The sequence below is a fragment of the Cervus elaphus genome, chromosome 28, assembly GCF_910594005.1.
Source record: "Cervus elaphus chromosome 28, mCerEla1.1, whole genome shotgun sequence".
Lineage (NCBI taxonomy): Eukaryota > Metazoa > Chordata > Mammalia > Artiodactyla > Cervidae > Cervus > Cervus elaphus.
The window spans coordinates 31,282,423-31,298,716 of NC_057842.1; the positions used below are offsets into that span (position 1 = coordinate 31,282,423).

A 16,294-nucleotide genomic window follows, 5' to 3' on the forward strand; every position below is an offset into this window, starting at 1 on the left:
AGTTTCTTCCTTTCCTTCACCCAACAAGTGAAAACTTATTACCCATGCTGATTTCTGGGTTTCCCTGGTAGCTCAGATGGTAAAGAACCTGCCTGCGATTCAGAAGACCAGGGTTCAGTCCCTGAGTGGGGAAGATTCCCTGGAGAAGAGAATGACCACCCACTCTAGTATTCTTGCCTGGAGAATTCCATGGACAGAGGAGCCTGGCAAGCTACAGTCCATGGGGTGGCAAACAGTCGGACACAACTGAGCAACTAACACACACACATGCTGATGCCATTCATGCCTTTTCACCAGCACAGCAGATTTTAGGGCTAAGCTGGAAATAGTGACTCTATGTAGGGAGAATCCAAGATGTAGAGGAAGGCATTTAGCTCCATTTACACTGTCTATAAAAGCTGCTGCTGCTGCTCCCCAAACAAGTGTTCAAGCCATCTTGGCTCCAGACTACTACTCCTCCATAATCTTCAAAGGTATCTATTCCGCTGGCCTGCTTTTCAGTCTGAGAAATCTTATCCTAACTAATTCAAGATTCTAGTTAAGATTATTTTCTTCTATTCAGAAACATATACAAATCTGAACCATTTTATTCTTAAATAGACAGTTCTGAACTTCTTTTCCAATAAGCACCCAACTCTTGGACACCATCATTTTTTAAGAATTGGAGTTATTAGGAAACATAAATACACTTTGATTTAAAGTCGCTTCAGTTGTGTCCAACTCTGTGTGACCCTATGGACTGTAGCCCATACGGCTCCTCTGTTCATGGGATTCTTTAGGCAAGAATACTGGAGTGGACTGCCATGCCCTCCTCCAGGGGATCTTCCCAACCCAGGGATCAAACCCATGTCGCTTAAGGTCTCCAGCATTGGCAGGTGGGTTCTTTACCACTAGCGCCACCTGGGAAGCCCGTATAAGTCCATAGCGTGCTTTATACCTGGACAGATGCATAAAACCATTATTTGCCATTGAGCACAAGAATGAAAAATATATCCCACTTGAGTATGAAGCAGATTACCTATTTGGTTTCTCAAAGTCAACTATACTTCCAATAAAAAGATAAATAATAATAATAATCACTTTTGGTTTTCTGCCTATGTTCAAGTGTCCTTTTTATGTAAGATCACTAACTGATAACGACTTATAAAAGGTATATCAAGGATCTGTGCTCAGTCATGTCCAACTCTGTGAGACCCCATCGGCTATAGCCCCCCACGCTCTTCTGTCCATAGAATTTTCCAGACAAGAATACTGGAGTGGGTTGCCATTTCCTACTCCAAGGGATCTTCCTGACCCAGGGATCAAACCTGCATCTCTTGCTTCTCCTGCATTGGTAGGCAGATTCTTTATCACTGCACCACCTGGGAATAAAAATTACTGAGACCAACAAAACTCAAAAGAACATGCAGTTTTCCTTCTTTTTTGAAAACTTATTTATTTTTAGTTGAAGGATAATTACTTTACATTATTGTGTATTAAAGTAATGAAAGATAAACTGGAATTTACCCATAAAAAGTTTAAAAAGTATAAGTCAATGAATAATACTGTGGAATGTCTGATCAAAGAGAGAAAAGCTAAGGGAGTGTATATTCGGTGATGCGAATAAAAAAGGCAAGAGGAGAAGGGGACGACAGAGGACGAGATGGTTGAACTGACTCAATGGAGATGAGTCTGAGCAAACTCCAGGAGATGGTGAAGGACAGAGAAGCCTGGCGTACTTGCAGTCCATGGGGTCACATAGAGTCAGACACAACTGAGCAACTGAACAACAAAATAAAAAACCCCTGTGAACATTTAAAACCTGAAAAGAATAAAACGAGCATGCACTAACCACAGGAATTTTAAAACAGGAAAACAGGAGCCCTGGATTTGTCCCTAATACATGATTTTTGCACATCAATCACTTAAACTTGGGCCTTAGATCTCTATATATAATAAAAAAAATATGTTTAATTAGTATGTAAAAGAACTATGTGGCATCATAGTTATGGAAGCTTATTTTATCATATGATTTATAGGGTGCTTTTTTCTATTCAAAAAGGAATTATTTTTTTTTTTTGTAACTCAATTAAAAATCTTGTGTTGAAGGAAGGGAAAACCACTGACTTTACTACCAAGCAATTCCGGTTTGGATTTCATCAACATCTTAAAATACGATTTTCAAATTCTCAATTTCTCATCTTCACTGGAGACTGCAGGAAATTTAGTCTTAATTAGGCCTGATTTACCCTCATTTAGCATTAAAAGATACTGGGGGTGGGGGAGGAATAGGCAGAGAACAGAGGACTTTTAGGGCAGTGAAAATACTCCCTATGATATTACATTGATGGATGCCTGCATCTGCGTGCATGTTCAGTCAGCTTTAACTCCTGGCAACCCCATGGACTACAGCCCACCAGGCTATATATGTCATTATATATTTGTCCAAAGCCACAGAATGTACAAGAGTGAACCCTAAGGTAAACAAGGGAATCTGGGTGAGTACGATGTGTCAATGTAGGTTCATCCACTGTAGGAAGGTACCACTGTAGTGCGTGATGCCCACAATGGAGTCGGTCATACACGTATAGGGCCAGAGGTTACTTAAGAAATCTCTGTACCTTCCATTCAATTTTGCTGTGAATATAAAACAGCTCCAATAAACCTCGTCTTCAGAAATACTTTATTTCTCAGAAAGGTTACACCTTTTTACAAATTTGCTTGCTGTATTTGAGCTCAAAATTTTTAAAGGAAGCAAAATGTTTCCTGTCCAACCTTCTCTCGTTGTATATATGGAATCATACAAAATCTAGTCAGAAACATTTATTTCTCCAGAACTTTCTACATTTTGTAAATACATAATTTTTACATAAAATTCATTCCATAATACTCTTAAAAAGTTGGGCTTCCCTGATTGCTCAGTTGGTAAAGAGTCCGTCTGCAATGCAGGAGACCCCCAGGCTTCCCTGCGGCTCAGCTGGTAAAGAATCCACCTGCAATGACGGAGACCTGGGTTGGATCCCTGGGTTGGGAAGATCCCCTGGAGAAGGGAAAGGGTACCCACTCCAGTATTCTGGCCTGGATAATCCCATGGACTGTATAGTCCATGGGGTCACAAAGAGTCAGACACGACTGAGTGACTTTCACTTCGCTTCACTTAAAAAGCTAGATATACATTTATCATACAACCCAGCAACTGCACTGCTGAATAACTATCCAAGAGAAATGAAAACATACGTACTCACAAAGACTTGCATATGAATGTCCTTAGCATCATGACTCATAATATCCTCAAACTGAAAACAACCCAAATGTCCAACCACTGGTGAATAGACAAGACAAAATGTGGTGGATTCATACAATGGAAAACTTCAGCAATAAGATGAGTGAAATGCTGGTCCACATTACGACACAGATCTCAAAAACTGTATGTTAAGTGAAAAAAAGCCATAAACAAAAGAGCACATATTTTATGATTCCATTTATATAAAATATTTAGAGAAGGCAAATCTATAGAGACTAAAGAAAGATTAGTAGTTGCCTGAACAGAGATTAATTCTAAGTGGGCATGAGGGATCTTATTGGGGTGATGAAAATGTTCTAAAACTGATTTATGGTCATGGATTTACAACTTCATAAAATTTCTTTAAAAATCATTGAAAGGGGTAAATTTCTAAAAATCTAAACTTCTAGTTTAAAATTGCCTAAAGAGGAGAGAAAATTCTGTAACAAAATTGAAATCTGACACAATTTAAAATATCCTGTATAAGGTATTCCATTAGTCTTTGATATTTTGTTGAAGAAAGTTGTGGTAAATATAAAACTAAGAAGCTTATTACTAAAAACTTTTTGAAAACTCTTTTGCAACACATATTTTACTTCAAAATTAAAACATTTGAGCTTCCAAAACACTGTTTTAGAAAATGAACTTCCTTATCATAGTGTCAATAGAGGGCTACTGATCAGCACCTGACAAGTAGGGGAAAAAAGGTTTTCAAAATGCTAATCTAACAAACCATGACCAAAACCTATATCACTTACAGAACTTCCTGTGAGCTTTATGACCATCAGATCTCGTTTTAATAATCCAAATTCTGACCTTTCTGAACATTAAATCACAGAACGAATTTTTTTGTGTGTGTAGCAACGTCAATAAGGAGAAAGGCATCTTATGAAGAGATAAAGTGGACAGATGGATCTTGAATCTATGTCTCCACAGAGAAATGCAATACTCGGCGCAGTTCTAATTCATACTTTTTCAGTATTCAAACCATTAGTATGAGTGTTTTAGTTTTTAGTTTTTCCAGTTGAATCGTTAAGTGGTTATCAGCATTGAATCTCCATTTTAGAGTCCTGCACAGACTCGGACTAAAAATTCCACCTGCAGGATTTTTCTGTTTTGTTTGGGGTTTGTTCTTTTTTTCCAGTGCTTCCTACGCGCCCTACTTGTACCAAGCGCTCTTCCAAAGCAACCGTGTTCGTATGCGTTCCCTGGGATGAGCTCTACGAAGATGAAACTGACCCGTTCATCTGAGCTTCGCTCGGCAGGGACTTGCCAGTCTGGAGAGCAGGTAAACTGGGGTCATCTCTCCCAGAGGGAACTACCAGGACCTTCCCCAACGAGCTGCCGCACATCTGCGATTAGGACCCATGCGCTCGTCTCCCGAACCCCGGCGACCACACTACAACAGTTGCAGGGAACCCACGAGTTCACTCGATCGAATTATTCCCAGGTTTTATCAAAGGAAATGGATGGAGGCTGATGAGGTGAGGTGACGGGGCTAAAGACAGCTCGACGCGAGCCGAGCGGGCTAGAACACTGCTGACCCCGTGGCCGCGAGGGGCTGCCTGGGGCTGGAAACGCGGAGCCCAGGACAAACGACGTGGCAGTACTCGTGCGAGAGACGAACGCTCAGCAACTCACGAGACATCACCAATGTCCACCTTCAGGGCAGAATGGGCAAAAAGAGGTGATCAGACCTCCCTGGCTACCCCTGTTGACCTGAGCGCCCCCTTCCACTCTGCAAGGACCTCTGCGTGTTACACGATGTGGTCACTCTGGCCAAAGAGGCATCTGCTTGAATTCCCCCCAGCTCGCGCGGAGTGGCTGGAAAATAGGAAAGTTGCTCTTACCGCATCGTCGCTCGCTCAGTCTCCCCTACCTCCCCAAGTCCTTTTCCCTCCATCTTCGCTCCAGCAACCCCCACTCCACCTCCCCTTCACCACGTACGTACCAGCCGCGCACTGAGGTGTCCGCCGAGCCTGGGCCAGGTCCCGGCGCTCGGACTCGCCCGGCCTCTCGGTGGCCGCGAGCTGCGACGCTGACTCTAGCTCGCTGCCGCCTCTACCGTCCACGAAGATGCGACCGCGTCTGAGCCGCTGCGCTGGAGCGCAGCCTGAAGGTGGCGGCGACCGCGGGGGCGGAGAGAGCGGCCGCCGGGACCCGCCCCCGGGCGTGGAGCGCGCCTCCCTCCCTTAAACCGCCGCCCCCGACGCCCCGGCCCCGGGTCGGGCTCGGGGCGCAACCCGCCGCCAGCCGGCTCCCCGGCCGGCGACACGGTGGGTCTTACCTTTCGGCGTCCCGGGCGGTGTTGTTTGTTTGTTTTTTTCCCTGCGTGCGCCTTAACAGACAATTAATCATCGATGGTCATCACAGAACCCTCGCCTACCACTCTGAGTTCCCCTGGGTGAGTGTTAAGGGTCTATTAAGAATTTCCTTGATGTGACTGAGGGAATTCGCTTTCCTCCCTTCTCCCCGTAGACCCTCCGAAGCATTTGTGGCCCGAAGTGTCTGTCCCAAGGTTGCACTTTCATCGTGGCTGTTTGGAGAAAGTAGCAATGTGCATGGTTTTCTTACCTGCACCCGAAATGTGGGTCTTCGTGTTTATTACCGCATTATTTTAGCAAATTGAGAAGTCATGTGCAATGTAGACAACTCTAGGGGAAAGAAAAGCAGAAATCAGTGTCTATCACGCTCCACTTTGAGGTTCTCAAGGAAAATGAAGTCCTTCTAATAAGGTCTCATTATGAACTTTAGGAAGCGTTATAGATGAATGATGATACTGCTATTAAAATTAAGGTGCTTTTCTCTGCTTTTTGAAAAGTTGGTTTCTCCTCACAGAAGTCCTGAGATTGCCTCTGGTTTCCTGAAAGGCATTATTAGTGTCCAAAGTCATCTTAACACCGATATATTCACTGATACTGTGAACCCGATCTTCCAACCCAAGCGGGTGATACCTACCACTTCACTACTGACTAGTTCCAATATTTTCATAGGCAAAGGCTATGAGATAGAAAGATGTTTTCGTTAATGTCCCCGCCAATAGTGCTGCCCTCGGGCTCTTTAAAGTATTTAATATTCCTACCCCAACACTGAGGCAATAATCATCTCTGTTTTCAAATAAATAAACTGAGGCTCAGCAAGGTTAAATAATTTGAATAAAATGAAATAGCTAGGAAGACTCCAATTTTGAGCTCAAGCCTTTCTTTCTTTAAGGTTGATTGACGTTCTTTAAATTATACCCTGTTACTAAAACTTACAATTTTTCTAAATGCTGACATTGGTACATTTTGTTTTCTAAAAACATGGTTGTTTGTATGGTCGTACAAATAGTAATTAAAGAGATTGAGAGTTATTCATATCTTTAGTGTAATTTCAATTGTATAATAAAATACAATATTGTTATTTAAGGCAAATTATTTAAGGCCCATTTATTTTAGAGAGCCTATGATAGAGATGCTAAAATGTTTGAATTTATGAGTTACACTGCAATAGTTAGATTTTTATGGTTTTGCAACTGTACTCCTTATACTCACACAATTTGTCTTGTAAAACCTGTTTTGGGGGGAAGTTTGATAAAATCATTAGCCCTCTCTGATACACCTTAAAGTCACATATTTGAAATCATCAGAAGTACTTGAATTTTCCTCCATGAAAGCTGTATCTTCAGTAGCTAGAGTAGTACCTGTACAAAATAGCTGCTTAATGAGCAGTTTTTATATAAATAAATAGAACCTCATTTTCTTCGATTAAAACAGAATAATGACTTAAGAAAACACTACCTGTAGGTTGCTTTTGTCTTTTTATAGTATATTGAAGATTTTTGATAGCTTCTCATTTCTACTAGAAAAGTAAGGGAGATAATGGAATCAGGTAAAGAGCCTGAAGGTTTCGAGTAGCTGCAGTTGGGAATGATGGAACCTGACTATAAGTTAAAAAAAAAAAAAAACAACTTTCAAATTCAGGAATTCGTGATAGCAGTAGTTCCACACAATTGTGTGAATTTGTGTAAAATATGTGACTGTAAATGCAGAGAGTTTAATTAATACCACTTGGGGGTTTTACCAGATGATTTGATGGAAAGGCAAGAAGAAAACTTAGATGCCATTTTTAAAAGAATGGTTGCTTGTAGACTTTTGGATAGCAGCCATCCTGACTGGCGTGTAATAGTACCTCATTGTGGTTTTGATTTGCATTTCTCTAATAATGAGTGATGTTGAGCATCTTTTCATGTGTTTGTTAGCCATCTGTATGTCTTCTTTGGAGAAATGTCTGTTTAGTTCTTTGGCCCATTTTTTGATTGGGTCATTTATTTTTCTGGAATTGAGCTGCAGGAGTTGCTTGTATATTTTTGAGATTAATCCTTTGTCTGTTTCTTCATTTGCTATTATTTTCTCCCAATCTGAGGGCTGTCTTTTCACCTTGCTTATAGTTTCCTTTGTCGTGCAAAAGCTTTTAAGTTTCATTAGGTCCCATTTGTTTAGTTTTGCTTTTATTTCTAATATTCTGGGAGGTGGGTCATAGAGGATCTTGCTGTGATTTATAAGCAATAAATGCTGGAGAGGGTGTGGAGAAAAGGGAACCCTCTTACACTGTTGGTGGGAATGCAAACTAGTACAGCCGCTATGGAAAACAGTGTGGAGATTTCTTAAAAAACTGGAAATAGAACTGCCATATGACCCAGCAATCCCACTTCTGGGCATACACACCGAGGAAACCAGATCTGAAAGAGACACGTGCACCCCAATGTTCATCGCAGCACTGTTTATAATAGCCAGGACATGGAAGCAACCTAGATGCCCATCAGCAGATGAATGGATAAGGAAGCTGTGGTACATATACACCATGGAATATTACTCAGCCATTAAAAAGAATTCATTTGAACCAGTCCTAATGAGATGGATGAAACTGGAGCCCATTATACAGAGTGAAGTAAGCCAGAAAGATAAAGAACATTACAGCATACTAACACATATATATGGAATTTAGAAAGGTGATAATGATAACCCTATATGCAAAACAGAAAAAGAGACACAGAAATACAGAACAGACTTTTGAACTTTGTGGGAGAATGTGAGGGTGGGATATTTCAAAAGAACAGCATGTATACTATCTATGGTGAAACAGATCACCAGCCCAGGTGGGATGCATGAGACAAGTGCTCCGGCCTGGTGCACTGGGAAGACCCAGAGGAATCGGGTGGAGAGGGAGGTGGGAGGGGGGATCGGGATTGGGAATACATGTAAATCCATGGCTGATTCATATCAATGTATGACAAAACCCACTGGAAAAAAAAAAAAAAGAATGGTTGAAGGACAGCGCTATGAGGTTCACTTAATAGTACATGAGAAGATAAAAAAGACATTAAAGGGGAGAGAAAAAGAAGCCAAAGAACAAAAAATCTCAATCAAATAAGATAGAGAAAAAGAAGAAGTTGTAATCAGAAGGTGGGATAGATTTTTTGAACATTTTAGTAGCAGAATAATGGCAGGGTTGTGGAAGAGCTATGACTGGGGTTAGCTGTTCTCCATAGAATGAAGATCAAGCAGTTGGAGATTAAGTTACTGAACAGACTAGCCATATACATTGAAGTCACCAACGGTGAAGCCATGGAGTAGAGAAGGAATGAGTCAGATACCAAAGTCTTCCATGACTGTGGTGAAACAGTCAGGAACTGAGTGAATGACTGTGCAGAATTGGGACAGAAGGTACATATCCAGGGAACAAGAGCCTAAATGGATCAAGGGCTGGTGTAAGAGGTGGGGCATGGTTCCAAAGCAATACTGGGTATCTATAGGGATGCCAGCGCTGCTTCTCATGGTCCCAGGGAGTGACATAATGAGAGGTGTCTATGCAAGGAAGATCCAGGGGAAACTCTTCTCAGAAGAAAGCTGATTTTTACCTAAAGCAAGAAAATGGATAAAGCATTGTGTGAATAGGTTATGAAGGTGGAGAGAATTTTCAGTAGTGAACAGGATTCCACATCCTAAGGGAAGCTGGGCTTAGGAGACAGGACCAACTTCATGGTGCTACGATCTGTGCAGTGGGACAGGGATCTACTTCTAAGAAAGCCCTGCACTTGTCTGAATGTTCTGATGTCCTGCCTTGAAATTCTTAATAATTTTTAAAGAAGTGATCCCACATTTGCGTTTTGTGTTGTTCCCCACAAATTATGCAGCCAGTTCTATTTGGAAGAAGTGGAGAAATGGCAATGTGGGTGAAGCAAGTAGTGCCAGCCTTCCAGGGGGCAAAGTATGAGAGAGATTTAAAAGCAGGAGGTTGTGTTTTGAGGGGAGTCCCGGGATGGTGGGAGAAGGGGGTGTGGCTTCAAGGTTTCGATAACATCTAGGTTCCCTCTCTTTAGGGCAGGCTAGCTGAGACCTGGGCGGGAGAGGCGGACAGCAGTCTCATCAGCCTCCTCTAGGTCTGTGTCATCTATTAGTTTGCTAGAGTTTTTGTTAACGAATTACCACATTTTGTGACTTGAGCCAGCATAATTTTACTCTCTCACAATTCTAGAAACCATAAGTTCAGAATCCAGTGGCTTTTGGTGGCTATAGGGAATCATGGGCGTTCCCTGCTTTGTGACTGCATAACTCCAGTCTTTGCCTCTGACTTCACAGATCCTCTGTGTTTCTTCCCTACTGTCTGTATTCTCCTCTCCTTACAAGGACAATTTTTGGATCAAGCTCCACTGGGTTAATCCAGGATGAGCTCCTCTGGAGCTCCTTACCTTAATAACATCTTCAAAGAGCCATTTTCCAAGTAAGGTTACGTTCACAGATACCGAGGTTAGTACTTTGGCATACCTTTCCGGAGACCAGTCCACTACAGCGAGCTTGGCCGGGGCCATGGGAATAGCCAGGATGGATGACACAGGCAGCTGATAGCTTTTCAGGTCTGTTTGGCGAACCAGGACATTTATAATACAGTGCAGCTTACTGGTGTTTCTAAAGCTTTCCAGCCGTGAAATTGAATACATACAAAATCCAGAGATTAGCCCTATCCGGAGAGACTTTACATCCCTAGCCAGAGCTGTCTGTCCTTGGGGACAAATTGAGACCGGAATGAAGAGTTGTATACCTGGGATTGTGCCAAGCCTGCTTACAGGGAACTGATGAAATGAGATTCCCCACTCTTCTTCACAATCTCCATTCCAGAGGACATACGTGCTTCCCTGATACGAAAGGATAGCTTACCGGTTAACCATGTTTCATGCCTCCCCATAAATATGAGCTTTGGTGCCTCCATGGTGGAGACCCAGCTGGCCTGTCAAGCCGTGCCTTGTAGAGGACGATCTTGACCCTCAGAGGAGAGAAAGAGCGGTTGAGACTGTGTTACCGTGCTAATGATGCTGTTATTTATTCTCCTCCTCCCACTGGCAGGAGCACTTGAGCAGCCAGAGCCAAATGGAACGTGCTTTGAAAAGCATCACACTCACTGGGCCTTTCTCCCTTCTGCTCATGACAGAAGAGAAACCATAAATTCCCTCCAGTGTTTTCTAAGTGTTGACCTTAAGAGGATCCCAGGTTGTGGCCGTGGGGCAGCAGCATAACTGTACTAGGGTTCGGATCCCGTTAGAGGAATATCCCGCCACCTGGGAAGCCCAGAGGCACGTCCCGCTTTGGGCGGCCTCTAAGGAAGTTGCCCTGAGATCAAGCACGAGTAATGCGCTGACCGGAGGCAGAAGGGGATTGAGCCTGAGCGGCTCGCTGGTGTCCTGATCCAGTCGTGTGACAGAAATGATCCCACAGCCCCACATCCACCACGGGAGAGGTCGGGCAATGTAAAGAATGGGGCACAGTTGACTTCTGGGAGATCAGAGGCTGAGCCTGAGAGGCCGAGGAAAAAAGTTAGAAATTCCTCGGCGAGTATTCCAAGTTATCATTGTACTCAGGCGTCTCTCCTGTTCCTGGTCAGTGGGCTAGCGTTTCGTGGAGTAGCAGTGAATGTGAAGAAAACACTGAGATTAGAAGCCTTTGGTCTAATCCCAAGTGGAAATGCCACTGATGGTGTGAAATATCAGTAAAGGTAGTTTTCTCTGAAAGGGAGGTATCGGTCTAAAGGATGGCCTTGCTCTTAAATTCTTTGTCTCTGAATTTGCTTCCTTATTGAATTCAAAGTTCTCAGCCCCAAGTTTAAAATACCCACCCTCCTCTATCTCACTTCAGTTCTTATTTTCAAGTCAATACAAATCCTGTTTTCCAGAAAAGCTAATCAACTTGCCACTCTGTGTGATTTCCATGTTGCAACATTCATAATTGGTACAAGAGGAGATGGTTTCTTCTTGTCTCTCTCTTTTTTTTTTTTTTTTACTATCTTCCACTCTTAAGCAATATCACTTAATTTCTTCAAACTCCTGTTCACAAATAATCTATTTATGGAGATCTATTGATAAATTTTTTTCCACCCCGATCAATTCATTCAGACATGTGCCAAATTGCTGTCTAAATTTTATAACCTTTCTATCATGTGTTTAAGGAGTATAGCAATTTTAAATTGAAATAAAATATTCTCTTTAGTTTTTGTCAGGTCCTTAAAAAACCTTTTCATATGTATTAATCATCCTAGTTATACCGTAAGTTTCTTAGCATGAAGCTTTTGTATTCTCTAATAGTACTTTCTAATTTATTCCAATAAATAATATAATTCTGATTGCTTTAGGATCAGTTTTAAAAATTGCTGGCTATCTGGCAGTGGTACAGTGTTGGCAAGGTGCTTGGCCCAGGGTTCACATTCAGTAACTATTTTTGCAAGAACATATAGGTAAGTTCTCATCTTTCTTCTCAATCACAGTTACGTAATTGTACACAAAACACCAGCCAGTTTCCCTCCTTTGTTCAATAAAACACTTGGCAAAAGAATAAAAAGAAGCTAAAGAAATATAAAATTAACAAAGATATCTTTATGATTCAACAGTATTTGGTAATTTATTTGCCCAAATAAACTTAATTTTTAACAACATATATAAGAAATAGATATGAAATATATATAAGAAGTATATAGTAAAGACATTTTAATATGAATTGCTTCCATGTAGATTCATAAGGGCTTCCTGGATGGCGCTAGTGATAAAGAAGTGAAGTTGCTCACTCGTGTGCAACTCTTTGCGATCCCATGGACTATAGCCTAGCAGGCTTCTGCATCTGTGGCATTTTGCAGGCAAGAGTACTGGAGTGGGTTGCCATTTCCTTCTCCAGGGGATCTTCCCGACCTGGGGATCAAACCCAGGTCTCCTGCATTGTAGGCAGACAGATGCTTAACCCTCTAAGCCACCAGGGAAGTCCCTGTGATAAAGAACCTGTTTGCTAATGCATGAGACATAAGAGACGTGGGAAGATTCCCCTGGAGAAGGGCATGGCAATCCACTCCAGTATTCTTGCCTGGAGAATCCCATGGACAGAGGAGTCTGGTGGGCTACAGTTCATAGGGTTGCAAGGAGTTGGACGCATGCATTCACAGATTCATAAAATCAGAGATGTGCGCTGTAAGATTAGATGACCATCACAATTTAAAAATTAACTCATAACTTCTAACATAAGGAATCTCAATGTCTCTAAAATTTTCTCTTAGTATATTAGAAAATATACATTTTATCAGAACTCCAGTAATATTTTCATAACATCTATTGTATTATTTTTTTATTGTATTATTCATAGTAGATATTTCTTGTGATCCTGGATTTCTCAGTAACTATGAATAAATATAATTCATGCTAAGTTGTCTTATAAAATAAGTTGGTTCTTCTTTGATTTGGGGCAAACTCTAATTTAACATCACTGAAAGAATTTAGGATGGGTGGAATCTTCTATAAAGGGAAGCTTCTGAGATGTTCCTGGGGTATTTGAACTTGAAAGCTAGCCTCTTAGAAGTTTCTGTGAGAACTGAGAATTTAAACTTAACCCAACTGGGACACTTTTGGGGGGTAATTTTCCTTATACTGTACAGGAGTTAGAAAAGCTGTAAAAATTAACATTAGCCCATAAATCTAAGGCCAATCTCAACAAAAATATATATTTCTTAATTTAAAGTATCTTAAGAGTTGAAATATAATCTTTAGCATTAACAGTTCACTGGGTTTCTTGAACCAGATGCATTTTAGCCCTGATTCTGCTTATTAGATACAGTGCCAGATAAAATGTTAAAATAAGTAAAGCCTATCCCCTTTATGCATCTTTTTCTTCTTTCCCAGCCATTTGGTTCTCTTATGAGCCGTGAGTAGATTTTCTAACACACTGACCCTCTCCATAACTTCTTGTGCTGAACTCTTTGAGGTCAGCATTTGGGGAGTAGGGTAGAGTAACTGACATTGTGGAAGAGATTTTTAGGAAGATGATAATGTCTGAAGGTTCGATTTTAAGCACCATTCTGATATCTAGGAGGGGACATCTTTCTCTAAAAATCAGGCTTTACCATTATCAACTAATAGATAGGCATAAGATGAATCCTTTTTTGCAATTTTTATTAATAAAAAAGGAAGGGAGAGGTTTGGAAAGAAAGAAGGAATGACTGCAATCAATCACCTTAAAGATTTATCAGACAAGACCCCTGCTTTTCTGTTTCCAGTCTACTTAATAAAGATTCCTTTCCTTAAGTAAAAAGGAAGACTTTGATATATAATTCTGGGTTGACAGATTTTTTTCCCCCAATAGTTTAAAGGAGTTGCTGTACTTTGTCCTATGTATAAAATAAGCCTCTTACTCTATGTTTTTAAGATTTTCTCTTTACCAGTGATTTTAAGTAATTTTATTATGATGTCTGCGCTATAGTTTCATGTTTTGTGCACTTAAGCCCCATTGCACTTCTTGGGTTGGAAGCAATACATCCATTTCTTCAAATACCCCTTCTTGAGGATTCCAAGAAGGAATCCTCAGAAGCAGATTAACTCACATGCTCCGTCTGCTTAAAGTTGTCCCACAGATCATTGGTGTTCATTTGGTTTGGGTCTTTTTCTTGTCTGTGTGTGTTTGTTTTACTAATTCTATTATTGTGTCTTCAAGCTCACTGATTTGTTTTGTTCTATAGTGTTTGACTTGTTAATTCTATGCAATGTTTGTTTCATCTCAGATATTGGATTTTTCATCTCTGTGTGATCTCAGTCTTTTTCGTGTCTTCCATGTCTCTACATAATATGCTCAATCTTTCCTGTACTTTCATAAGCCTGTGGGGTATAGCTACAATGAGTTGTGTAACATCATCACCTATTAATTCCCCTGTCAGTTTTTGATTGTTTCTATTGATTGCTTTTTCTCTTCACCATCAGTGATATGTCCACGCTTCTGTGCATACCTTGTAGTTTTTAATTGGATGCCAGATATTATGATTTTGCCTTATTGCATGGTGATGGATATTTTTGTGTTCCTATTCGTATTCTTGAACTTTGTTCTTGGCCATAGTTAGGTTACTTGGAGAGTTTATCCTTTTGAGGCTTCCCATTAAGTTTTATGAGGTAGGATTAAAAAGAAACCATTAGACTAGGACTTTACTATGCTCCCCTACTGAAGTAATAACTTTGCAGTCTACCTAATGTCTGTTGAATTATGACGAAAACCCCATGCTTAGGAACATGAGCTACTCTCAGCTCTGCGTGAGCTTTGGCGATTGGTCTTTGTGCTCTGCAGGTGGTTCTTGTTCCCCTACATGCGTAAACTGATCTGTACCCAGCTGAAGACTTGAGGGGACCTTCTGGAGATTTCAGGAGCTTTCTCTGTGATGTTCTGTCTGCACACCGGACTTTGCCTACAACATTTAGGTGCCCTGGCTCCCTAGATGGTCAGTTCCATTTCCTCGACTCCCAAGAGATGGCCAGACTCAGCATGAGTGCCCCTCCCTGCACCATCACCTGGAGTCTCTCTTCAGACTCTGAGCTGAGGGAATCATAGAGCTTACCTTATTTGTTTCCTCTTTCTCAGGGATCACCATCCATTGGTGCCTGATGTTCATTATCTGAAAAACCTTGTCCCACGTATCTCGTCTGCTTTTATAGTTGTTTCAGGAAGGAGAGTAAATGCGGTCCCTACTACTCCGTCCTAACTAGACACAGAAGTCCATTTAGTAATTTGTTTTTGCTTTTTAGCTTCAGTTGTTTTGTTTTTCACATAAATCCTTTTCCACAAAGCATGTAGTAATAGTTCACTGCACACAATGCACCTTTAATAAATGTTCTGGATTGAATGAAATAAATCGTAAAGAGGGGCAGAAGGAAGATGACGAAGGGAACCTCCTCGCTTGGGATGTGTTGGAATAAAACCATTGTGCTGCTACTGTGGCTATAACACCTACCAACTTTGGAAGTCGACTTGTGGCAAATGTGGCTACCCTGCCAAGTGTAAGAGAAAGCGTAACTGGAGTGCTGAAGCTAAAAGACAAAATACCAGTGGGACTGATTGAATGAGGCACCGAAAAATTGTAGACTGCAGATTTAGGCATGGATTCCATGAAGGACCAACACCTAAACCCAAGAGGGCAGCTGTTGCAGCATCAAGTTCGTCTTAAGAATTTCGATGAGTAAATGTGCAATAAATATTCTGGATTTTTAAAATATTTTAAAAAAAAAAGAAAAAGGGGAAATACTGTTCATCTACATTTTGCTCAGAGAAGGCTTTTCTGGAGAATTTAGTGGAGGAGGACACAATTCTGAGATAACCAGTTCTATTCTCTACTCTGTTCCTGATGACTTCTGTGGCCTTAATTTTTTATGCCTAAATTTTCATATAAAAAAGTAATGAATGTTGGCCTTCCTGTCTAAAATTATGAAAAGTGTTATTTTTTTTAATGTTAGAGTCAAACAAGGATAGTCTTAACTAGGATTATATTGAAATTCTTTCTCTATAGCCTTTGAAATACTTGAACAATTGTGAATGTTGTCTGTCTGTAAATTATTCATTATTATAAAGGAACTGCTTCCAAGTCATGCTCCAGATATCACCTGATAGTCACCATTAATAGCAACACTGAGGCTATGTCTCAGGGGGGACAAATAAAAAATTATTTCTCAGGTTAATGGTGATATTATTCTCAGCTTTTACGTTAACT

At 40.9% G+C, this 16,294-nt stretch overlaps 1 protein-coding gene and 1 pseudogene across 4 annotated transcripts in view; one reads left to right on the forward strand and one right to left on the reverse strand.

Annotated features, from left to right (window-relative positions):
* The window catches only part of PKIB (cAMP-dependent protein kinase inhibitor beta), a 114,063-nt gene extending 108,693 nt beyond the window's left edge, over nucleotides 1-5,370 (reverse strand). For 3 of the 4 annotated variants that reach the window (XM_043890400.1, XM_043890402.1, XM_043890399.1), the window contains exon 1: nucleotides 5,214-5,369. The gene's annotated coding sequence lies outside the window, so the exon portion shown is untranslated. Of the gene's footprint in view, nucleotides 1-5,213 lie in introns of all 4 variants that reach the window. The other variant, XM_043890401.1, reaches the window with a different exon arrangement.
* A 10,095-nt stretch (nucleotides 5,371-15,465) lies between these two features.
* Nucleotides 15,466-15,754, forward strand: LOC122685505 (annotated as a pseudogene).
* Nucleotides 15,755-16,294: the final 540 nt, after the last annotated feature.